Here is a 25822-nt window from a genome sequence, read left to right as displayed (position 1 = left end):
GGGATGCCAGCACTGCAGGCAGCAGCTCTACCACTAAGCCACAACACTGGACCCTAATGGAAACATTTTAAAAATTTGAAATCCATGCATAGTTTTTAATATATACATTTCCATTAACTTTTTGAAGACTCCACATATGCATGGATTTCAATCGTTTTGCACAAAAAATTATCTTTTCATTCTATATTCTATAAATCTATTTATTTATTTGACAGGTAGAGTTATAGACAGTGAGAGAGAGAGACAGAGAGAAAGGTCTAATGGCTGCCATGGCTGGCACTGCGCCGATCCGAAGCCAGGAGCCAGGTGCTTCCTGCTGGTCTCCTATGCAGGTGCAGGACCCAAGCACTTGGGCCATCCTCCACTGCTCTCCCGGACCACAGCAGAGAGCTGGACTAGAAGAGGAGCAACCGGGACTAGAACCAGGTACCCTTATGGGATGCCGGTGCAACAGGCGGAGGATTAACCAAGTGAGCCATCGCGCTGGCCCCTATTAATCTTTTGAAATGTGCTTGTTTCCTTCCTATGTTCCTTCCTTCAATCCATCTTCCATTTATCCATCTATTTGTAGATTGTAAGGATAGATATCAAAGCATTAACAAGCAAATATTCTTTTGAATATAGAATATATATTTGTAATTTATGTGGCAGTTTAATACCCTGATAGCAATAAATATTAATTTATATTTTTAAAATTTTCTCATACTTTGACTAAAAATCAAATTATGGCAAAAATAACCTTTGAACTGTAAAAAGCAGTATTTTTGTTGACTCAATAAATGATTTTTACTGGTCCCTGAAGAAACTGGATATTCTTTATCTTGTTGTACTTTTAAAAACCTGAAATCCTAATTACATTCACATCACTTCAAACATAACCTGAATATTTTGGTGCATTTAAAATAGCACAAAGTTTCTATTATAGTGTTTAGGTTCTAATGCCAAACCATAGCTAGAGATAACAGAAGTTCGCTTGATTTTCTCAGAAGTGCTTGACTAGATTGAACTGAATTTGGTGAATTTGGTGAGATCCTAGGTACACCCTGTCTTTCAATATTTGACATATTATTTTGTTTTGCTTACAGATGATGGTTACATATGTTACTATAACATGCTGTCATCTCATTGGCAAAGGATGGAGCTTAAATTCAATTTTGGCTTTATGATTCTTGAAAAATATAGATTTATATTAAATTTCAATATGACGTAGAATGTATTTGATTCAGGATGTATAGAACCAAAAACATGGGTGTTTGTTAGGGCTTAGGTCCAGCTATGTGGGTTCTAGAATTCACTTCCTGGACTTTATTCTTGCTTTCTGTGCAATCTTTTTTGTAAAGAGTTAACTTCACACAAGCATGGTCATCTAATTTGACAATGGGACTTGATCCTGGACTACGTACTTTACAGAACTATGATTATATCATGTGGTAAGCTCTTTATAAAAGAGACCTATGTCTATAATTATAATTAGTATATAAAGTTATATGTATTGCTAATAATTGATGTGTCTAATTCCAAGAGCATGTATAGTGCATTTATTGAAATCAAAGTTTAAAATACTTGCTTTTTTCATTTAATAATGTTTTAACTGCCATATATATAATTCTGGCATATATGAATATTTCAGTCATTATTAAAATCATTTTAAATTTCATTTTGCAAATCTTGTAGAAAAAATAATTCTTAATATTAAAATGTATAAAATACTAAATTGTATTTAAGTGTATGAATGTTTAAGTGTAAGGACTAATATGAAGAACAACTCATATTTTTTTAAATAACTTTGCTCTTTCCTACAAAGCTGTCCAGTATTCACACATTGACTCACATTCAGAATGACTGGAAAGAATATTTTCATATATTAGCTTTTTTATTTCAGCTAAATAACAGACAACTCAGGTAGGAAACTGGATTTTTTTTGAGCTGGAATGAATTTTAAAACATCTATTTTTGAAATATCAATGAGTAAACAAATACAATTTGAAGTCTAGTTTGAGAGAAAATATCATTGTTACCAGATTTGGAAAATATGTGCAGTTAAGTAAATCATCCAGTGTCCTCTTGAGCTATAATTCTACATTTTTAGGGCTAGTAGTGTGAAGTAAATTGGGTCTAAAAGCAGAATTTGATTTACGAAAATAAATGTTAGATTGTTCTATTATATAATAATTATTTCTTTCATTTAAATAATTTTATTTAATGCCCAAGAATTGCTTCTATTTAGGCAAGGCTTTTGCACCACGGTGAGTTTTCTCTGCTGCTTCATACGCTTAATACAATACTGTTCAGCATTATTGCTATGGTTTGGATACCATTTGAGTTTGTTCCTTACAGGTTCTTGTGTTACAGGTTTGGTCCCCAGTGTGGCAATGTGAGGGTGTTGGAAACGTTAAGAGATGGTACCTAGTGAGAGGACTCTAGATCACTGGAGATGCTTTCCTTAGAAGGGACTACCGGTCTCTTGGAATGGGCTCTCACTAGATCAAGCTGATACAGAAGCCTGAGCCCACCCCCTGAATCACTTTCTTACTTTCTTCCTCAAGCTGTCCTTTCCTCCACATCTGGTTCCACAGCTGTGACACCATCTGTTACGAGGCCCTCACCACAGGCCAAACCAATAGGGATGATGGACCTTGGACTCTAAGCCACCTGAATTGTGAGCTGAATGTATTTCTTTTCCTTACAAAGTTATCCTGCCTCAGGTTCTTATTTATAACAATAGAAAAATGGACAGTTACACTAAAATTTGTCTGCTAGCAAACCTATATTATTCTAGTGATACTTCTTGCCTTTCAATATTACAATATTGAATTTCCTTTAAGATCTCAAGTTCATTCTATTCTCATCTTTGATAAGAATAAAGTTATATATCAGGTTCATGAAAACAAGGATGCTAATCTGTAAGTAATAAAATGTAAAAGATAATTTCCTCTCAAACTCTTGTATTTTTAAAAGCATTTGTTCACACATTACTTTGATTCTAAGTTTTATTTTCATTAAGAATCCCAAACAAATGTGGATGTATAATTTACATACTCCCCTTTGGAGAAAAATGAAATAAAATATTTTACTCCAATTGTAGACTAATGCAGATTATATTTTAATTTAACTATATAAAATAGTTATGGTCATAGTTATCATTATAATATAAATAGACTTATAAAATGTTATTGTTATGTGAAATAAATTTTCTATGACACTGAAAAGTCAATGATAGAAATGCATACAAAACAGAAAGAAGATGAATAACAAATAAACCAGGCTTTTGTGTAAGTTGGTATATACATTTTTTGATTTTACCAAAATATGTATTATGGTAAATAAAATTAAAGAGACAAAAGGAACTTAAAACCATGTAAACATCACTTGTCAAATCATATTGTAAGATGTTCTTATCTGCACCCAAGCTGCAGATCCCTGGAAATATCAGACCCTGAAGGACCTATTTCACACATAATTCCTGAAAAAAGCCCTAAAACCCATAATGAATTGAGAAAGTTTATGAACACCACGTGGAACAAGGTTTGTCTATGCAGGTGGACACTTTAGTCTATAGTACCTCCAATTGTTGTGGAAGGAGACTGAAACTGTCATTGGACCTATGTGCAGGAGGGATGGGACATAGCTGTGTAAGCCAATGGGATTGAGCCTGGGTCTGCATGCCAGGTTGACTCCTTTTTGTCCCTAGCACTTTTATCCAATACTAACAGAATTTTCCAGAATTAAGTATTCCTCATAATTTATCCATCTTCAGAGACTCCAGAGAATTCTTGTGTTTGGTGGGACCTGAAAATTTTTCAATCCCAATTTGCCTTTAAAGGAACTGCCAACACTTAAAACTCACCTTTATGGCTACCTCGGTGCTGCCCTCCGACTTGAAATAACCCCAGTTGCTATTGGTAATCGTCCATATCTCAGCTTTCTGCACTTCTATAAATTAATTTTATCAGCACTTCAAAGTGCTCTGGAAACCTAATGAGATTGATCAATGGAGTCTAATTGCAATATACTCAGCTTTTTCTTTGTAGAGCGGTCTGGTTTAATGCTGTCTATTCTGTGACCCTCATCTCCTGTATGTATGCTTTGGTTTGTCTTTTTTGGTAAGGTATTACCTAATTCCCTGTTTTTCCCCATGACTTGGCAATTTATAAAGAAGCTAACATACACATTCTTTATGCTTCTCTATATATCTGTGAAGACTTATTCCAAAGCCAACCAGCTCGTGCACTGAGGCTGCCTGACTCATTCTTTACTTTCATTGGGAGCACTATGAGGACAAGGACCTAACAACTCCCTAGGAAGTCTCCGTTATCTCTGCTTTCAATTTTTCATTCCCGTATATATCCTTAGGCAATTTGAAGTTTATGGACTTAAATAATGAAAATGTGTTTTTCACTCACACTTGGGCAATGGATGATTTCTTATTTGGATAGCTTTTTACGAACATCTCTTTTCTATGTGGTGACCCAGGAGCTCTCAGGGACATAGGGCTGTTCTGTTTTGGTAACACTGGCATATTCAACACATGGCCTGTAAAGTTCTGAGAAGGGTGGAAAGACAGTGGAATATCTGAGGGCAGGGAACATTGGATGGACAGGTTACTGGTCAGCTCTGGGAGTGTTACACATCCCAAGAACTTAGTCACATGGTACAGAGCGATAGCTGCAAGTCATACCGGGCAGTGTGTGTGACTGTTACTTAGCACATAGCAGAACCTCAGTTGTGTCATCTTTCTGTGTTATACTTAGGCTGTTTTCTTTCATCTTTATGAGATGGCTCCAAGCAGCAAGTTATTTCCAGTAGAAGAGAAGAAGGAAATTTCTCTTGCAATCATAGACAATGAGTCTTTCCTTACAGCTTTATTCACAAAGCAAATTATGTTGTAGAGGAGGACTGGACACTTGGACAAAATTAGAATTCTGCCAAGACGGAAAAAGCAGTGGATGAATGCCAGACAGCTATTCTACTGTGAATGTGACAGAGTCAGAGAAGAATGGCATCACAAAACCCCAGAGAGATGAAGAGCTTAGAAAAGATAAAGTAGCTGATAAGCATCATAAAATGCTGACTTTTAGATGGTTCTTGGTAAACTCAGAAAAAGCCATCATGAGATTATTTCTCACGTTGTGATTTATTGAGGAGTGTATGGCAGTTGAGGAAATGGACCCATAACATGAATGCAGAATGTGTGTTCTGTGCAGTTGACACTATTTCCTAAAGAAATGTTTCATTTCAGTGAAATTTCAAGATAAATACAGTGAGTACCAATCTGTAAAGATAACACTAAAATGTTATCATAATTATACTTTACTTCATTAAAAAGTATAGAACAGTTCATTAAAAATGTTTAGAAATTTAGCATATCAGTATATTATTATGATTTTTCTATTCTCATACATCTAAAATAAAATATAATTTATATCATTGAAATTATTTATGAGAATGAAGCTATATATCTATGCTAATAGATTGAATAACCCAGTTAATTAATTATTATGAATTCCTAAAATGGAATCCCATTAAGCTATTATGGATATAATCACTTTGATAATGTAAATATTCTGCATGTTTTTCTAGATTAATTACAGATACTGTTCTAAAGCTGTTAATGTGATGAATTATAGTAGTTCATGTATCAACATCGAGGATTTATAAATTCTCTTAATAATAATATTTACATTTTATCATTTAGAAATAAATTCATTTTAATTCAAAAAATACATATCATGCGACATGTCAATCATTTAAATATTAAAATTAGTCAATAGTTTCTATTTATAAAAACTCATTCTATTTGAATCAGTATAGAGGTTACTTAAATTAAGCCATTTTGATATCTTTCTTGTACTCCGTAGAATCTACTCATACCTCATACCTAAAATTTATTCCCCAAAGTCACTCAATTCCTCTTTTAAAACATCAAATAAAAACAATAAAATATATGCATTTCAACCTGACATTGACGGCTTCTTGTTACCTAAGTAAGAAAACCAAATTCTCTTACATTTTGGCCTCTTTGTCATGGGCTTTTGTCTTACTACTCTCAATTAGGAATATTTCCCGAGCCATGCTTGTGCAGCTGTTGTGTTCCCTATCTCAAGCATAAGATATATATGCAAAAAGATTTAAAAAAAAAGTTAACTGATTTTTACAACCCTATCACATTTCCTTTTTTTCTATTGCCCTTATCATACGTAAAGCAGTTTGATTCTGTACTTCTACCTAATGAAGTCATAGTATCTTCACTATCATATAACATAAATGTGTAGAAAGCAAAAAAAAAAAAAAAAAAAAAAAAAAAAAGAGGTTAACTTTCTTATTTGTGTGTTTGAAGTCCTTAAGAATCTTTTAGGAGAACAAAAATGGCTCATGGCCTAACTAACACACATCAGTGCCAACATAAGAGTAAGAGCAGGATCTACTCTTTTCCCTTTATTTCTAGATTATTTTGAGGGATCCAAGAACATTTATTCCCTATTTCATAAGTATAGCCCTCAATATGACAAGACCCCATGAAATGTGTGTATAGGGAGATCATATCACTGAGTTTAAGCCCTCCAGCCTTGAGGAGGAATAGACAAATGATTCCTGTGTTTTCAAAAATAGAACAAACAGAAGCAGCAGAAAGAGAGCTCCTGAACAAAACAGGTTAGAGGGACAAGAATAAGAGGTTTCCACTGAGACTTTTGTGAACTGTTAATGAATTGTTTTAGTGATGCCAAGAAAGCGAAAAACTATTTAGGCTCTGATGATCCTATCCCCAGTGTTAATATAAAGTGGGAAATTCTAAGAAATAATGCTCCAAAGAAAAATCCAGTCAATATATAGAAATATAAAGGAACTCATTTCTTGCACACATGAAATTGTATTCTAAAATGCACATCAACTGTGGAAGTTTATATCAAGTTATTTGTGTATATTTAAGTAATGGTATAATAAAAATATTGACTTTAATAGGATATATTACTAACATTTGATAACGAAATGAAGCCCAATTGTTTTTTGTAAGATTTGATTTTTTTCTTGAAAAATGAACTTACTTTAGAGTTATTATACTTTTAAAGAGAATGGTCTATAGTTATTACTTTTCTTGTGAGGATGTAAGTTTAACTGTTCATTTATAATCTTATTCACAGGCATTCCATCCTGAAATCAATACATTCAATTTTTCATTCATTCAGGAATGTTGATTAGGCTATTAATATGTATCAAACATTACTAGAGTTGGTGAAATTATAGATGTAAAGACAGTTCTCCTCAAAAATACACCTGGATGGCATACTTTTTTTATTTTTTATTTAGTAAATATTAATTTTCAAAGTACAGTTAATGGATTACAATGGCTCCCCCCCCATAATTTCCCTCCCACTCACACCCCTCCCATCTCCTGCTCCCTCTCCCATTCCATTCACATCAAGATTCATTTTCAATTCTCTTTATATACAGAAAATCAATTCAATATATATTAAGTAAAGAATTCATCAGTTTGCACCCACACAGGAACACAAAGTGAAAAAATACTGTTTCAGTACCAGTTATAGCATTACTTCACATTGGACAACACACTAAGGACAGATCCCACATGAGCAGTAAGTACACAGTGACTCCTCTTGTTGACTTAACAATTTGACACTCTTGTTTATGGCGTCAGTAATCACTCGAGGCTCTTGTCATGAGCTGCCAAGGTTATGGAAGCCTCTTGAGTTCGACGACTTCGATCTTATTCCGACAGGGCCATAGTGTGGAAATTCTCTCCTCCCTTCAGAGAAAGGTACCTCCTTCTTTGATGGCCCCGTTCTTTCCACTGGGATCTCACTCACAGAGATCTTCCATTTAGGTCTTCCCCCTTTTTTTCCCCAGGGTGTCTTGGCTTTCCATGCCTAAAATACTCTCATGGGCTCTCAGCCAGATCTGAATGCCTTAAGGGCTGATTCTGAGGCCAGAGTGCTATTTAGGACATCTGCTTTATTTTTGTTGTAGAAGATTGCTTTAGCTATTCGAGGTCTCCTGTGTCTCCATATGAATTTCAGCATCATTTTTTCCAGATCTCAGAAGAAGGTCTTCAGTATCTTGATTGGTATTGCATTAAATCTATAAATTGCTTTTGGGAGAATGGACATTTTGATGATATTGAGTCTTCCAATCTATGAGCATGGAAGATTTTTCCATTTTTTGGTATCCTCTTCTATTTCTTTCTTTAAGGTTTTGTAATTTTCATCGTAGAGATCCTTAACGTCCTTGGTTAAGTTTATTCCAAGGTATTTGATTTTTTTTTGTAGCTATTGTGAATGGTATTGATCTTAGAAGTTCTTCCTCAGCTGTGGCATTACCTGTGTATACAAAGGCTGTTGATTTTTGTGCATTGATTTTATATCCTGCTACTTTGCCAAACTCTTCTATGAGTTCCAATGGTCTCTTAGTAGAGTCTTTGGATCCCCTAAATAAAGAATCATATCATCTGCAAAGAGGGATAGTTTGAGTTCTTCCTTCCCAATTTGTATCCCTTTAATTTCTTTTTCTTGCTTAATAGCTCTGGCTAGAACTTCCAGAACTATATTGAATAGCAGTGGTGAGAGTGGGCATCCCTGTTCGTACCAGATCACAGTTGAAATGCTTCGAACTTTTCCCCATTCACTAGGATGTTGGTCGTGGGTTTTTCATAAATTGCTTTGATTGTATTGAGGAATGTTCCTTCCATACCCAGTTTGCTTAGAGTTTTCATCATGAAAGGGTGTTGTATTTTATCGAACGCTTTCTCTGCATCTATTGAGATAATCATATGGTTTTTCTTCTGCAGTCTGTTAATGTGGTGTATCACGTTGATTGTTTTGCACACATTGGACCATTCCTGCATGCCAGGGATAAATCCCACTTGTTCTGGGTGGATGATCTTTCTGATGTGTTGTTGCATTCTATTGGCGAGAATTTTATTGAGGATTTTTGTATCTATGTTCATCAGGGATATTGGTCTGTAATTCTCTTTCTATGCTGCATCTTTTTCCGGCTTAGGAATTAAGGTGATGCTGGCTTCATAGAAAGAATTTGGGAGGATTACCTCTTTTTCGATTGTTCTGAATAGTTTGAGAAGAATTGGAGTTAGTTCTTCTTTGAATGTCTGGTAGAATTCAGCAGTGAATCCATCTGGTCCTGGGCTTTTCTTTGTTGGGAGGGCCTTTATTACTGATTCAATTTCTGTCTCAGTCATGGGTCTGTTTAGGTTTTCGATGTCTTCCTGGTTCAATTTAGGTAGGTTGCATGTGTCCAGGAATCTATCCATTTCTTATAGGTTTCCCTGTTTGCTGGTATACAACTCCTTGTAGTAATTTCTGATGATTCTTTTTATTTCTGTGGTGTCTGTTATTACGTTTCCTTTTTCATCTCTGATTTTTTTGATTTGTGTCTTTTCAATCCTTTTTTAGTTAGTTGGGCCAATGGGGTGTCAATTTTGTTTATTTTTTCAAAAACCAGCTCCTCGTTTGGCTGATTTTTTATAATTTTTTTTTTGGATTCAATCTTGTTGATTTCTTCTCTGATTTTAGTTATTTCTCTTCTTCTAGTAGATTTGGGTCTGGTTTGCTGCAGATTTTCTAGATCCTTGAGATAAATTGAAAGCTCATCTATTTGGTGCCTTTCTAATTTCTTGATGTAGGCACCTATTGATATAAACTTTCCTCTTAACACTGCTTTTGCTGTATCCCATAAGTTTTGGTATGTTGTGCTGTTATCCTCATTTACTTCCAGAAAGTTTTTGATTTCTCTTTTGATTTCTTCTATGACCCATTGTTCATTCAGGAGCATGTTGTTCAATCTCCATGCATTTGCATATGCTCTAAGGATTCCTCAGAGTGGGCTCAAATTCTCCTGCGTCTCCTGCTCGGTTGCCAAGGTTACCAAATTGTAGTCTCTGGAGAGTACTCACGTGAATTCCGTGAGTTCTCTCCCCCACCGTCTCTTTTTTCACAGTCTCATTTCAGTAGCATCACACATTCACTAGGTCCTAATCTCCTGTTAATTCACCCCCCTCCACCCCCAGAGTTAGGTTTTTCTGCTAGGCTCAGGGCTGGTGCAGACCTGAGGTCACCCTGCTTATGATGTATGTCCAATATGGCGCCTACTCTTTGTCTTGCTCGCCTATGAGAGGTGAGCGGAGAGAGAGAAACTCATGTCCGTATCGGTCACTTTTTTTTCCTCTCTCTCTCTCTTCTAGTTAGCCTGGTGAACTTTTACCCACGGGGTTGTTCCCTCTAGTCTCCTCTTTCTGCTTGCCTGCCGGTGTCTCGGGCTATTGAGGTTCGGCTCACCTCGCGTTCCAGCGCTGGTGTGTTGAGTCTGCCACTGGTGTCCCAAACTAAGGACTCCCACGCTCTCCACACAGGTCCACCAAAGTCTTAACTCCAGAGATTGATGTTTGCTCAAGTTTTTCTGAGGCAGTTTGAGCTTCTTCAATTTTCCTCCTCCCCTTCCAGCGCAGGCATGCAGACTCTGCGGCTCTGGTGGCTCCGGCGGCTCCCTGGATGACATACTTTTAAAAAAATCTTATAGGGACCACCAAGCAAACTGATAGAATAGAATGTCAAAAAACTCACTATTATAAGTAGCACTTGAGTACACATTGAGAATTGAATATATTAGGTGAGAAGGGATTTTTTTAAGCACTCAATTTGATTGCTTTTTCCTTTAAAATGGAAAACAGTTTCCATGTAATTGATTTTCATATTAATGATTTTAATTAGTATACAATGATTCCCTCTCACCATCACTTCAGCACTAGAAACATTGCTTAAATGTTGAGTCAAAAGCAATTATTTATATTGACATCCTTTACATATTCTTATTAACTTAACATTTTTAATTGGGCCATAACTAAAACTATGCCTAAGAATTTTACCATTTGCTCCTACAACAAACTCTTTCACCAACATGACTCTCTTTAGCAAATTGCAAGAAAATATAATGAAGGCAATACAATTTTTGTTTTGTTTTGAATTGTGCCCCCACCTAAAAAAAACATTGAAGCCTTAACCCTCTATATCAGTGAGTGTCATCATATTTGGAAAGGTAGATGTGCACACACACAGAGAATCTGTCTCTGTCATTCTTTCTGTTTATCTCTCTCTCTCTCTCTCTCTCTCTCACACACACACACACACACACATACACACTTTTGGAGGCAGAGATTCAAGTTGGGCTACTAACGACAAGGCTGTTGGCAACCAACAGAAGTGAGGAGAGTCACAACATCTAGAACAGCTGACCTTGTTCACTCGTGGTTCGCAGACTGTCAGCCTCCAGAATTGTGAGTGATAAATCTCAGACATTATTACACCAGTTTTAGGAAACTAATATCATGCTCAATCTCACTGTTTTGCTTAGACATCCTGGAAATCAAACCTTTCCAAAAACATAGAGCATTCCATAAGTTTCATTTTTATTATTCATTGTAACTATTCTATGTAACTTCCCAAGTGACTTATTGTCACAGTAGGCTTCTCTGGAAGCAGGCACTCAAATGGAGTTTCAGGTGTGTTTACCCAAGATCAGCACCCAGTATTAACCGTAGATTAGATAGATCCTGCTCTTGCTTCACAGGCTTAACATTTTGAACAACTTTTTTGGCATTTTTAAGTTCTCTTTTGGGACCTGGGAATGGCTAGGCTGGCAGTGCCACTGTGAGATCATAAACTTGGCAGGGTGCTCCATCCCTATTTATCCTTTTAGGGGTTATCTTGATTTTCTGCCCTCTGAATGGATTCAACCAAATGCTCTGAGAAGCTCTTGGATTTGTGCTATTGTTGTTGTTATCGTTTATTTCCAGGATTTCAATGTCTGGGTCTTGGTTCCTAGAAAGTATCAAAATGAGTGGACTGCTCGTTATTTACCAGGTGGTGAATTGGGCTCCTAATACACTGATGACAAATTTTGAGGGATTCCTCATTCACATTGGACATAGGATAACTCAGGGATCACGGTGTGGGTTCTGACCCTCTAACTGAAGCTGTCAGCTGTAAAGGTTCAGACTTGCAGTGTTATTGTGGCTTCTAATGGAAGTGGTATGTAGGCCAACGAGGCTATGGTCTAGAAATGCACTGATTCTGGCTTACAAGTTCAATAGTTGTCATGTTTGACAATATGTTGTATTGCATTTACACCACTTTTATGGTATAATGTGTTGTTTACATTTGCAGTTTACCATTCCAAATGATAAAGTTACTATGACCACAAAAATAAATTATTATTCATGCTTTTCTACATGCTCCAAGTAAGAAATGCATTTGTGGTCAGTGTCAGTGAAGCATAGAAATAACTTTGCAAGTGTCATTGAAAGGTAATATTCATGACAGATGACACAGCCACAAGTGCAAAAAAGAATCAGGGAACTGCAGAACCAAGAACATCTATATTGTTCAATCTAAAACGTTATGAAGAGCTATGTATGGAATTGTAAGTAATAATGGTATTGCTACATTTTTTTTCTGTAAGAAAGTAGCCAGGAATGATACATTTGAGAAAGAAGATAAAAAGATGGTTCTATGACCTGATGGAAGAGATGGAACCTGGATTTTAAGCTTGCTTATTTGATGAAAAAGTACATAAATCTTCTCTATCAGTTATTCAAAAGTTTTGTTGATAAACTACTATACCTCATATGAAATAATGTATTCTAAATAAAACTGTTCACATAAATAGGAATGTAATAAGACAGTATTTGCCCTGGAAACTCAGAGGCACAGTCCAATAAATACTTTGGAAAAACTGTAAGCAGTGAGAATAGTTGACAAAGACTCATACAACACATCACTGTCATGCCTCTCACTGGACTGAAGCTCCTTTAAATTCTTGCCTCTGTCTGAGCCCCGCTGGGATATGGCCTTGGACAGAGCAGTCCTTTGTGGCTAAGGTAGGCCCTCATGACGCTGCTCTCAGGAGAAGTCTGCTGTTTGCACTTCCCGATGCTGCGCAGCAGATCCTTCCTCAATATGTGGGTTGAGGTGGCTCATCTTTGCATCTACCACAATTAAAGTTCCAAGTCTAAATTTGAGAAATATTTGAAAATATAATTTGAATATCTTCTAAAATGCCTACAGCAGTCAGCCCAAAATATATAATTTGTATACTTTCAAAATGATTCAGGGGAAAAGTCTGATAACTATCATTAATTTAGTGACTATTAATAGGTCATCTTACTAAATTAAAAAAAGTCCAAAATAAATTGATGTCCAAATTACCAGTGAACTTGATAGTGTTTTGATTTTCAAGTGTCTAAATTTTCTTTACATCACTTTTTCTTCATGCCTGGGCTTTAAAGTATTTTCCTACGTATATTCTAACTACCTATATTTACATAGGCATTTTATATCAATAGATATAGATATACTCACATGAATGTTCTTCAGAAAGTTCTCGGACTTTTGTGTATTATGAAAAAAATTATAAATGGCTTTCAAAAAGTTTTTTAAAGATTTATTTATTTATTTGAAAGGCAGAATTACAGAGAGGCAGAGGCAGAGAGAGAGAGAGAAAGTCTTCCATCCACTGGTTCTCTCCTCAAATGGCCATAACGAACGGAGTTGGTGTCCCACATGGTGCAGGGGACCAAGGACTTGGGCCATCTTCAACTGCTTTCCCAGGCCATAGCAGAGGGCTGTATTGGAAATGGAGCAGCTTGGACTTGAACTAGCGCCCGAGGGTGGCTTTACCTGCTACAACACAGTGCCAGCCCTTCAAAAATGTATTATACTAAAATAAATTTCCTTATCTTAAAAATTTTTATTTATTTATGTATTTTAACATTATTTGAAAGAAAGACAAAGAGAGATTGTCTACTAGTTTATTTCCCAAATGTTTACAATAGCTGTGACTGCACTAGGCCAAAGCCAGTAGCTGGAAATTGATCAGGATCTCCTATGAGGGTGGCAAGGACCAAAGTAGTTAGGTTGGCACCTGCTGCGTCCCAGGGTGCTTATTAGTTGGAAGCTGGACTTGGGAGCTGGAGCCCAGTCTCAAATCCAGGCAATCCAAAAGGAGATGTGGGAATCTTTTTTTTTTTTCATTTGTTTATAATTTATTTATTTGAAAGTCAGAGTTACACAGAGAGAGGAGAGAGGAGAGAGGAGAGAGGAGAGAGGAGAGAGAGAGAGAGAGAGAGAGAGAGAGAGGTCTTCCATCCGATGGTTCACTTCCCAATTGGCTGCAATGGCTGGAGCTGCGCCAATCCGAAGCCAGGAGCCAGCAGCTGCTTCTGGGTCTCCCACACGGGTCCAGGGGTAAAGGACTTGGGCCATATTCTACTGCTTTCCCAGGCCATAGCAGAGAGCTGGATTGGAAGTGGACAGCCGGGTCTCAAACCAGCGCCTGTATGGGATGCCGGCGCTTCAGGCCAGGGCGTTAACCCACTGCGCCACAGCACCAGCCCCGATGTGGGCATCTTAACTGGCATCCTAACTACCAGGAAAACTGCCCACCCCCATGAACTTATCTTTTAATCTTGCTTTCCTGAAATTTATGAGGTACTTTTTACATATTTTAAGATTTTTAGTTGCTGAATGTTTTAACTAGGCAAGTCATGCGTGTGTAAATTTTAACGAAATTCTACAGTTAGAAAATTTAAAAATAATGTTCTTATGTTCTTATCATCCCCATTTTGATTGTGTGAGATTAAGAACATTTACCTGTTTACCTGTTTTTTCTCCACATTTCTAAATATCCTCCTTTAAACTTTGATTTTTCTAGTTTAAACTATGTAATTGAATTTTTAAATACAGATTTACATGGAAAATCTATTTTACTTAAATCATCACACTTATTTTCCCTCTATTCTCATCCCTATAGATGTAATTTGTCTCCAGTCTCTCAATTTATAACTATATCATAATTTATTACTAATTCAATAAACAGTATTTATATAATATTTCTATGGAAGTTCTGAAGTTTATCACAACTGAGTCACTTTAGATAATATTTCCTTTTTTGCACAAAATTTTCTTTCAAATCAATCGCTGTCATTCCTTGTTCAATTCCATGTACCTGTTACAAATTCATCCACAAACACTTTGGTAGATGTATAACCTTTTGATCAACTGGTCTGCCTTTTCTTTCCTTTTGGAGATGGACATCTCTCCTGGCACCTTTGTCCTCCTGCTCTCATCTGGACTCCCAGGCTCTCTGGATCTGCTACACAGCTGTCCTCTCAGAGCCTCCTAAAAACTTCCTGGGCCTCTCACTGTTCAGTCTCTTTCTGGACACTGTATTTTGTTCTCTCTTAACTTATCCCCTCATTTTGGTAGAGTGCATTCTTCATTGGCTTTCTAAGAAGAGGTGGCAAAGCAAAAGATTTCCAGAACCTGATTTTCTATAAATGTCTTTCATTCTTCATACTTTTGTCAATTTCTAGGTCAAAAATAATTTTTCTTTGGGTTATGGAAATATTGTTACATGTCTTCTGACTTTAAGATCTTATGGGACTTCTCAAGACCCCGTGTTAAGGATGGGGAACAATAAATGTTCCTGTATCTGCAGATGTTTTCTTCAGATTGGTTTATGTTCTCCAGAGAAGCTGCATTCAGAGTCATGATTTTACTGAAGGAGTAGAGATGGCTGCTGAATTTCTTTATTCAGAATTTAATTGCATTAATCCCTCTGTTGTCAGTGTAAGTTGTCACCTTTCCCTCAGCTATGCTGGGTATCTAACCACTGATGATGTCAAGTTTCAGCTGCTCTGCCTATTTTCATTTTTCCTCATGCCTTCATAAACCCCATGTGAGTATTTTCCAGGTTTCTGAGGAAAAGCACTTGTTTGCCTCTTGTGCGTGTTTTGCTCTGGCCTTCTCAGAGCCACGGAATCAGTTAACATTCATGTGCTTTGGATTTTCCTGAAATTAGCTGTCCTCTCTCTACTACTGTTGCTCTTTTGGATGTTTTTGATCTTGTGGGATTTTGCTTTATCCTTATTATGATTTTGCTTGAGATTTGAGGACGGGAGTTAAGCATATGCATTCAATGTGCTATTTAAATTCAACTTTGGATATATAACTTCAGAACTTCAGAAATTACAACTTTTGGTGAATAATAATTTATTTTCTCTCTGATAAAATATTTCTCTTCCTAAACCTGTGAATACCAATAAAAGTACAGAGATTATGATAAAATATGTTAAAGTGAAGATTTTCACTGCATTTTCCATTCTAAAAAGTCATAAAACCAAAATGTAATCATACACCAGCACACAACCAAACACACAGAAAATGTGACAACAATTTTAATGAGATTAGAAATCAGCCACAACTCTCAAAAGAATGCCTTAAAAATATCTATGACAATTTAGGAAAAAGTATATGAAAATTCATCAAATTGTAGAATAAAGGGTGTTAAGAGCATATACATCCATGTGCGTTTCTTGCAACATGTGCATTTTTTTAAAAAAAAAGTACTCACTATAGAAATGAGGGTCAAGCTAATAGCAGTAACTGTTAGTAGAGTGACGCTGTCTTATCTATGGTTCCATCTAAGCCTCAGATGCTATCTTAGGCTCTGGCCCCGGTGCCATCTTGCACAATGAGCTGCAATCCTAAGCCCAGCCGGGTTTACTAGAAGTCAGGTGACCAAATGGCCACAAGCATCAGCTCCACTCCCCACCCTAATGGGATACCTTGCTCCCACTTTCTTACCTCTGCAAAGCTGTATACGACCTATTCTCCCAGTACAGGCTGCTGTTTCTCTTGTGCATGGAGAGGCAGCCTGTGGGGTTTCTCAAATCTGACCATAAATCTTTCTCTTACTCCAGTGTTTGGTGTGTTTTGTGGTTTCATTTCAGTCATATGGAAAGTAAGTGCTGAAATGCATCTTGGGTTCTGCATGAGAAACTAGGAGAAAAACAATGCAAATGTAAAAAGAAATGAAACAAGTGAAAACAGTCATGAGATAAATCTTGAGTAAGGTAGATGTTGGTAGACTATATACTTGGAAAGATACCAGAAGGTAAAGCAGCCAGTGTGGAATTCCATTTCTTAACAAGCCCGTCTTCAATGAGCTGACCAACATAATTCTGTCCAAGACCAAGTAGTGCTCAACATCATCTGTGAGTGAACTGCACTGCGAGTGAAATGCCAATATTATATTGACAAATTTATAGAAAAGTGCTTTGTTTTCTAAGATTTTAGGCATTGAAGAAATGAGTCTTTTGAGAGTGATAATAATTGAGTCATATTTGATGTTTTGAATGAAGCTATAACGTACTTTTTAAAAAAAAATTTTATTTAGTAAATATAAATTTTCAAAGTACAGTTAATGGATTACAATGGCTTCCCCCCCCCATAATTTCCCTCCCACTCACACCCCTCCCATCTCCTGCAAGTCTAGTGTCTGTGAATATTAGCTGATAGAATCAAAAAGGGAGAGAACAATCCATCATGGGAAGCGGGGTACATAGTAAACTCATATAATGTACTTTTATGTATCATTTAATTTGTAGAATGGAAAATTTGATTTTGCAAAAGTATCAAGCACCAACTTTTAAATTAATATATAATTTATAGATAAATGTTTATATATGTTAAGTCTTGCATACAATCCAGCATATTTTATGCATCTAATTGCTTTCCCAATACAGAGGAATTTTCCTGCAATACATATCTATAAAACCAGAAGTCACTTGTGACATCCCTGATGAAAACTCTTTAACTAAACTTTGTCACCTTTCCTGTTCATTTCATAGCCCAGGAAAGCTCAGCACATTTCCTATAGTCTTTTCTTGCATCTAAATGAAAGATATATTATAATTACTATCTTGAAATTATAGAAACTTGCAAATTTTTTTTTTAGTAGACAAGAACCTTATGTAACATGTTACTTCATATGATATTTTGTAATGAGGATGTGTTATGGGAGTAGAGTTAAATTGAAATTTAGATATTCAGACTGATAATATCACTGAGCAGGATTTCATTGTTATTGACACATTAATAAAAACTATTCCTTACTTGAGAGAAATAGGAATTAAATAAATATATTATTATAAACTTAGGATGCTTAAAATGTTTAAACATGATAAATATGGTTACCATGGAGATTTTTCTTCATTTTAAAACCACTTCAGAATAGGGTTCTGCTAGTAACTCAGCGCTCTTTCCTCCTTCACTCCACCATCCCCTAAAAATCAGCATCTCACTAGATTAATACATATTTTTGAACTTTAGTTTTTTCTTGATATCAATACACTTCTTTAGAAAATCAAGTTGAACAAGAAGGTTTATAATGAAAATGACTGAAGCCATGTTCTATCAGTGTGCTTCCCAGAAGTTTTCATGCCTTTGAACTTTTTGCTTTTAGTTATGATGATGATTATTTTTCCCAAAATCAAAATGCTGCAATTTGCCGAAGGAGCTATTTTTTGATTTGACAGGAAGAACACAAGCCTTTTAATTGGGATTATTTTCTTGCTTTTTAATAACTTTCTCACCTCCGTTTTCTTTGTTCTTTATAATATCAGTTGGCTATAGAGTACTGTTCAATGATACTCTGTCTTTTCCTTAATTTGTTTTGTTTATCTTATCCACAGTTTCAAACTCCTTTTGAATTTTTTAGCTGTCATATAATTATATACTTGTGCTTTTTTCTCATATTTTTCTTAGAATTATCTTCTTGTTTAATGGATGAAGTATGAATTGAATCTCCTGATTCTAATTAAAGTTATTTATAGTCTTTCTTCCTAGATTATCATTATTTCTTTTAGTATTTTTTCTTGAGCTTTATCTTTTGTAGTGATGATTTTTTAAACAAGATTTATGTTATTTATTTATTTGAAAGGTAAAGTCCTAGAGAGAAAGGATGGGAGAGTGGAGGTAGGGAAGTGGAAGAGACACAGAGAGCAAGAGAGAGAGAGAGAGAGAGCGATTGAAACTCTTTGTTCACTGGTTCACACTGCAAATAGTCCAGATAAGCCATATCAGGGCCAGGCTGAATCCAGAACCTGTGAATTCAATCCTGTTCTCTCACATGAGTGCCGGAGACCGAAGGATTTGGACCACCTTCTGTTGCCTTTTCAGGCACATTAGCAGAAAGGTATATCAGAAGCAGCAAAGCAGGCCCCTAGAGTCATAGCTGTTGACCTTTGATTACCTGTTCATATTCAAATAGTGCAAGGCTGCTTTGTCTACTGGAAGACCTGAGTGTTCAGCTGAGCTTGAAATTTTCACACTAGGACTTTGAACAGGTCTTTCATCTCTTCATCGTTGGACCAGAGTGCTCAGGATTGACTTTGTCATCATCTTGGGGAAATTCTCAAATGTCAGATGGAGAAACTTTTAAACTTAGCATATAATCAGCCAGTCCTAATTCTGCTCAGGTAATTTTCTCTATTTAGAGAAAAAGACAGAGGTACATGGATGTGTATGTGCTTGTGTGTGAGTGTGGTACAGGTTTTTGGCAGAATGTGCCAGGTTGTCTGCACTCTGCATGATAGGAAGGGAGGACAGAGAAAAATGAACGGGGGGGGGGGGGGGTAGGGGTGTGAGGTAGAGCCTGTTGTTGCAATTGCTTACTGCACAGAAACCAAACCACTGCTCTTTTTCCTGCTGCTCCCTCAGCCTTACAGGTTTTTGGGTGGTATTTGTAGATTCCAAGCTAAGAGGAGTTTTTCAGAGACACATCTATCTTTCTCTGCTGCAGACAATGTTCATGCTTTCTTCTTCGTCTTTTTTTTTTTTTTTTGTCTTTTCTATCATCAAGACTTTTTCTACCTAAATTTCCCCAGAAATTTTTGAAAATCTGTCATTTATCAAGGGACATTCTATTATCCTCATTTTTTCTGTGGTGTTAATGCACTTCCCCTGCAAATAATATGAATAATATTGGAATTGGTAATGGGATCTTCATTATCATTGGATCTATTGCTCAGTGAATAACTTTGGCATCTCTGAAACATCCCAATAGCCTCCTTGGTGACTATAAATGTTTTGTGTGGTATCTGAATAAAGTTAAGGTCTTTTTTAAATTTCAATATTAGCAATATAGCTAAATATTGAGTTTGGAGACTCAAGAAATTGACTTTATAAAGAGAAATTCGATTTATAAACAACTTCCTGTTACAGTGGCTCAGATTTTTACAGAGAGAGAGGGAGAATCCACACACCTATACACACATAAAAAGAGAAAGAAAGAGAGAGAGAGATTCTTCCATCCAGTGGTTCACTTCCCAAATGGATGCAATGGCCATGAATGGGCCAGGCCAAATCCACAAGCCAGAAGTTCCTTCTGGGTCCTCGTGTGGGTGGCAGGGGCCCAGATCATTGAGCTCTCTTCTGCTGCTTCCCAGGCACACTAGCAGGGAGCTGAACAGGAAGTGGAGTGGTCAGGACTTGAACTGGTGCTCATATGACATGGTGGCATCTCGGGCTGAGGCATTACCCATTGTGCCACAATGCCAGCACCTGTTGGTTCAGTTTAGTTTCCAAAACTTGAATATTACTTTATGAAATAAGCTATAATTTAAATTTCTAAGTTTTTCAAACCATATGGTATAACTATTACTCTATCTTTTAACCACTTGTTGTTATCTAATTAGTTATTTAAAGGTTGTATGTATTTTAACAATATTAAATAATATATACAATAATATATATTCATATTTTCTAGTAAATTACAGAACTAATTCAACCATACAAAAACCTGAATATTATTTGCTTCATTCATTTCTGTGTGCACAGCTATAAATGCAACAATTTGTCCTTAGAACTTAGTTTTGACCTTACTAAACATACAAAAACATAAATTTTATTCAACCATACAAAAATATGAACATTATTTGCCTCATTAATTTATATGCATATTGCTATGAATGCAACTAATTATTCTTAGAAATTTGTTTCTTTGTGGTACAAAATATGTAATTGTGGAAATAGCATTTATGTATATATGCAGTATTATAATTGAAAATTAATATTTAAACATATGTCCTAGTCAAATGTTATTATTACATTTCAAATGTATAGGAAACATGGTTCATACATGGGTGTACATAATATATGCATACTATCTCTTTTTGAGTATGTGTTTTCTAAACTAGATTAAATAGAATGCTTAATGCCCTCCTCCATCCTTGCAAGCCTTAACATTCTGTACCACACACTCACTTTTATTGAGTGGTTAGGGTTAGGCTGACACTTTTCAAGCTGAAAGGCAGAAACATTTATCTTCACTGACAAATGATTTGTGTGTACTTTCTTTGTAGTTTGCACCATTTGCTCCAGCACAATTTGCATTCTGGTCTATTATGAAGCCTCTGCAAAATTTGCCATTATTTTATGGAACCTGGGTATAATGAACCAAATTCCACCAGAGGTTGATTGTAATATATTTTTAAAATTAATGTAAAATATTATGTCTTTGAGATTTAAAGATTTAATGTGGATAGATTTTGCATATTTTTTAGGAAAGAACCTTGTTATATTTCCTGTGACTACAAATGCAATCTGTGTTTCTGTCAGAAAATTTTGAAAATATAAAAGGAATAGATAATATCTATAAATGGACTAACGAAATATAACTGCTATTGATATTTATATATATTTTAAACATTTAGGCATAAGCATGCATTTTTATCATTAAATATTTATTTTTATTAACAGTATTTACATTCTTTTAAGACCTCATTTAACCATAGTGAATGTTCCAAGTTTAAAAAGCATTAAGCAATAACCACACACGATGAAAACAATGTAAACTATACAATACTTTATGTACAATGTTTACAAAGTAACACCTTTTTAAATAATATAACTGGACACAAAAACATACACTTTGGAGAAATTCACATCAGTAATTGTATAAAGCTCTCTAGGGTTTGTGCAATAATGGAAAGAATGCCAAGGACTGCTATAAATGCTGCAGTGCTTTTTGGTGAAAATTTCATTATCTGTCTGAGGTATAACAAAAAGCTGGAATATTGGCCTGCCTCTGGTAGGTAGGAGAGAAACCTGGTAATGCAGATTAGCAGCACTATGGAATCCTGGCCCACTTTTTTTAAGGATGCAAAGGGATCAGCCTGCTCCCAGGTAATGGTCGCACCCCACAATGCTGGCCACATCTTCTCAGACAATGACTCTGGATACAGCAACAAGGATGAAACAGATAACCTAACAGAGCTACTGTTGTAGCTAACGCCACCACTAAACTGTCCCCATATAGTCGTCTAAGGTGAGCTCCAATTGCAGGGTTGGTGACTAAACTTGCAGCAAATGTTGCTGAAACCATCCATAAGCCATACTTCTTTCATGCTCTTGGGTTATATCCGCTACATAAGCAAATACCACGGAGAAAGTCACTGCAGGCACCCCAGAAACAGAGATAAAGCAAAGCACCACCATGGGCTGATCTTCATTAGGGAACTGGGACACATGTGAGAAATACTGTTAGCAGCAGGAACGATTTTGGGCCCCAAACATCAGAAAGAGCGCCAATAAGTGGGGCACTGAGGAATGACAACAAACCTTTTACTCCTTGAATTGGGCCATTCATCAGGAATGTATGTTTAGGGAAAGTTTCATGTAATACCACCAAGGTGGGTGCTGTCAGCAGTCCCAAAGCAAAAAACTCCGAAAAGATCACAATAACTGCATATAAACACCAGGAGAACCTATCCCTGGAGGCGTGCCTCCGTCCCTGATGATGATCTTCTTGGCCAGCATGATCCTGCGGCTCCCGGCCCATTTCTTCTTCTTCCCCTGGGGCATTTTACCATCTTGGTGCTGCTGCAGCCACTCCCGGGGTGGCTTGCCCCAGGGTCCAGTGCTGTCCTGCCACTACTGCGGGGCCTAGCCCTTGGGGCGCCTGCTGCCATCTCGAAGGCCATAAGCATGCATTATTCAGTATTGGGTCACGAAGTTTATATTTCCAGGCTTAATTTAGAATGTCTATTTTTGTACAATTTTGGGGGTTAACTAATTGATAATTTCTCATAAAGTTAAACACATATCCATGTTATTATCCAGCAAATTTACCCCTAATAATTGAAAGCATATGCCTACAAAAGACTTATACATATAAGTTAGCTACGGCACTCTTCATTTTAACAAACTGCTACAAGTAACTTACATTTACATGGAAAAAATGGATAAAAATATGTGGCATACTCTTATAATGAATTAATACTGAGCATTAAAAGGAATAAACTATGGATTTGAGAAAAACATAACTGAATATAAAAAGTGTTTTCATTGAAAGAAGCAAGACCCCAAATAATACATACTGATACTGTGTTATTCTATTTCTCTAAAGTTCAACAACAGGTATAAATAATCTTCAGAGTTAAAAATATGGAGAATGACAGCCTCTTGAAGCGATAAGGGGAAAGATTGCAAAGGGACACAGTGACACTTTCAAAGGTTTTGGTAATGTCTATCATTTGAGGCATCAGTTGCATTTAGACTGTACTGTTAGACTGTACTGTTTTGGATGAATTGTGCTTCTCCAAAATTTGTACAGTGAGGTCCTATCCCTCAGTGTCATAGCGTGTGACTGTATTTGGTTATAAGGCTTCCAACATGTGAGTAAGTTAAAAGTAGCTCATTAAAATGTCCCTAACCCTGTATAAATGGTGTTCTTAAAGTAATAGATGATAGGAATATACAGACAGGGGAGAACCATGTGAAGTCACAGGAGGACAACTCTCTACAAGCTGCAGTAGGAGACCTCAGGAGAAACCTACTCTGATAACACCTGACCTTGGAATTCTGTCATTCAGAAATGAGAGAAACAGGATTTCTGATCATTTAACTTTCCCAGTTTGTGCATTTATTACAAGAAAAATCAACAATATTTATAAAAATGTGTAAATACCCAGAACCCAGCAAGGTAAAATCACAATGTTCAGCATCCAAACAAAAATTATCAGATATGCCAGAAAGCAGGAGAGCCATGACCAGAAATGAATGTAAAAACATGAATTAGTAGGCAGTAATCTTGGAATGATGATAGAATAAGTAAAACACTCATAAAACCTAGGATGCAGGAGGTGATGCCGCACATGCTGTACCCTTCCACCCAGTTAGGTAACCCAGACTGAGTTCCCTGACTCCTGAGACTGCCCTGGCCAACTCTGGCTGTGTGGGCATTTCCATAGTGTCTTCTTCTGCCTTTCAGATGAATAAAATAAGTGATTTCAGAAAATCTTTACATAAATTTTCTTGTAATTTTTTTGCAATTTTTACTCCATATTGAAGTGTTATGTTAAAGTTTTTTGCATGGTGTAAAAGTATGATCAACTTGAATTTTCTGTGTTATTAACAATATTCAGGATGTTAATTCTTAATCATTTTCTCTTTAATTTGAAATGCCATTTTTAAGATATATGAGGGCAGGTATGTGTGAATGAGTATGTAAGTTTATAAAAAATATGTAAAGAGAAGAAATGTTCTAGAGAAATTGGGAGTTCTGGTTAACAAACTATCAGTTTCTACTGTAACCTCGAACAAACTTTTTCACAGGTCATGATAGCATTCAGCTTGCTTATATTATCTGCATAATTTAACACACCTAATAGGGTTGTTATGAGGTTTAGTATGGTAAGTCAAGTGGAGTCTTCAATTCTAATATGGCAATTCTAAACAGTATTGAGGGGCCAGCATTGTGACATGGTGAGTGTGACCTCCGCCAGCAGTGCCAGCATCCCATATGAGCACTGGTTGGAGTCCTGGCTGCTCTACTTCTGATCCAACTCTCTGCTATGGCCTGGGAAAGCAGTAGAAGATGGCCCAAGTCCTTGGGTCCCTGCACCCGTGTGGGAGACCTGGGAGAAGCTCTTGGCTTCAGATAGGTTCAGCTCCTGCCATTGAGGCCATCTGGGGAGTGAACCAGTGGATGGAAGACTTTCTCTCTCTCTCTCTCTCTCTCTCTCTCTCTTTCCCTCTCTCTCTGCCTCTACCTCTCTGTAACTCTGCCTTTCAAATAAAAAAACTTTTAAAAAGATTTTTTAAAAGATTATCTCCTTTTAAAAAGGAGATTTGAAAAGTATCGAAAGCATATTCTATCTATCCTTTGATCTGGGATGTGTTTATGTTTGTGTCTGTGTGTCTTTATGGTTTGTGTATTGGGTTTTATTCAAAATATTTTTGTTTTCATTTCTGAGATTTGACATATCATTTTACATAGTTCAAATTCTTTGCAGAGAGATTTTGAGTTTTTTTTCTTCTTTTTTACTTAAATTTTTGTACTTAAATTTGATCAAAATAACTATTTGGATCAAATATTTGAAAAATATGCATATGTATTCAGTGTTAAAGCCTAATATATTGACAATTTCCCAGGGATCATCTTAAAATATGATTAAAAACCAACCACTGAGAGTGGAAACTGTCAGACATTGTTGTGGAATTCTGCTTGATATGTTCAGTGATACTGTACCTAAACTTAATAGGAGTAGCAAAAGTTTGCACACATGAGCATTTAAATTTCTCCATAGCCTGAGCTGTTTGTTTTTTTAGTGTCTCTCTATTTGGCATTACTACTTTTATTTCAGCATTTTTTGTATCTTGCCTTCAGTTTGGCTTAGTTATAGTCTCCATACTTACTTTGCTGGTGCTTGCTCTCCTTCTGTATCCAACAAGAAAAGAGGCTGTCAATACGTAATGTGCAGTTGCCTACTGCTCTGGTATTTGGTATATTGGTTATGCTTGCTTTAAGTACCTCAGGACAGCTGTTTCCTTTGTAATTGACCTACTTGACAGCAGATATTCATCAGGTTACTCTTATTTCCAATTATTCCTTTATTCAGGAAGTGTCAGTGGGGCTAATCCACTCATGTGGTCATGTTTAAGTTCAATAATGCCCT

At 36.3% G+C, this 25822-nt stretch overlaps 1 protein-coding gene and 1 pseudogene across 8 annotated transcripts in view; one reads left to right on the top strand and one right to left on the bottom strand.

Moving 5' to 3' along the window:
* SPAG16 (sperm associated antigen 16) overlaps positions 1-25822 on the top strand; it is a 1190570-nt gene that overhangs the window by 219916 nt on the left and 944832 nt on the right. The window lies entirely within an intron of this gene.
* Positions 21806-22727, bottom strand: LOC103348911 (hippocampus abundant transcript 1 protein pseudogene; annotated as a pseudogene).

This window comes from Oryctolagus cuniculus, chromosome 3 (assembly GCF_964237555.1).
Source record: "Oryctolagus cuniculus chromosome 3, mOryCun1.1, whole genome shotgun sequence".
NCBI lineage: Eukaryota > Metazoa > Chordata > Mammalia > Lagomorpha > Leporidae > Oryctolagus > Oryctolagus cuniculus.
This window is presented reverse-complemented; position numbering and strand designations above follow the sequence as displayed.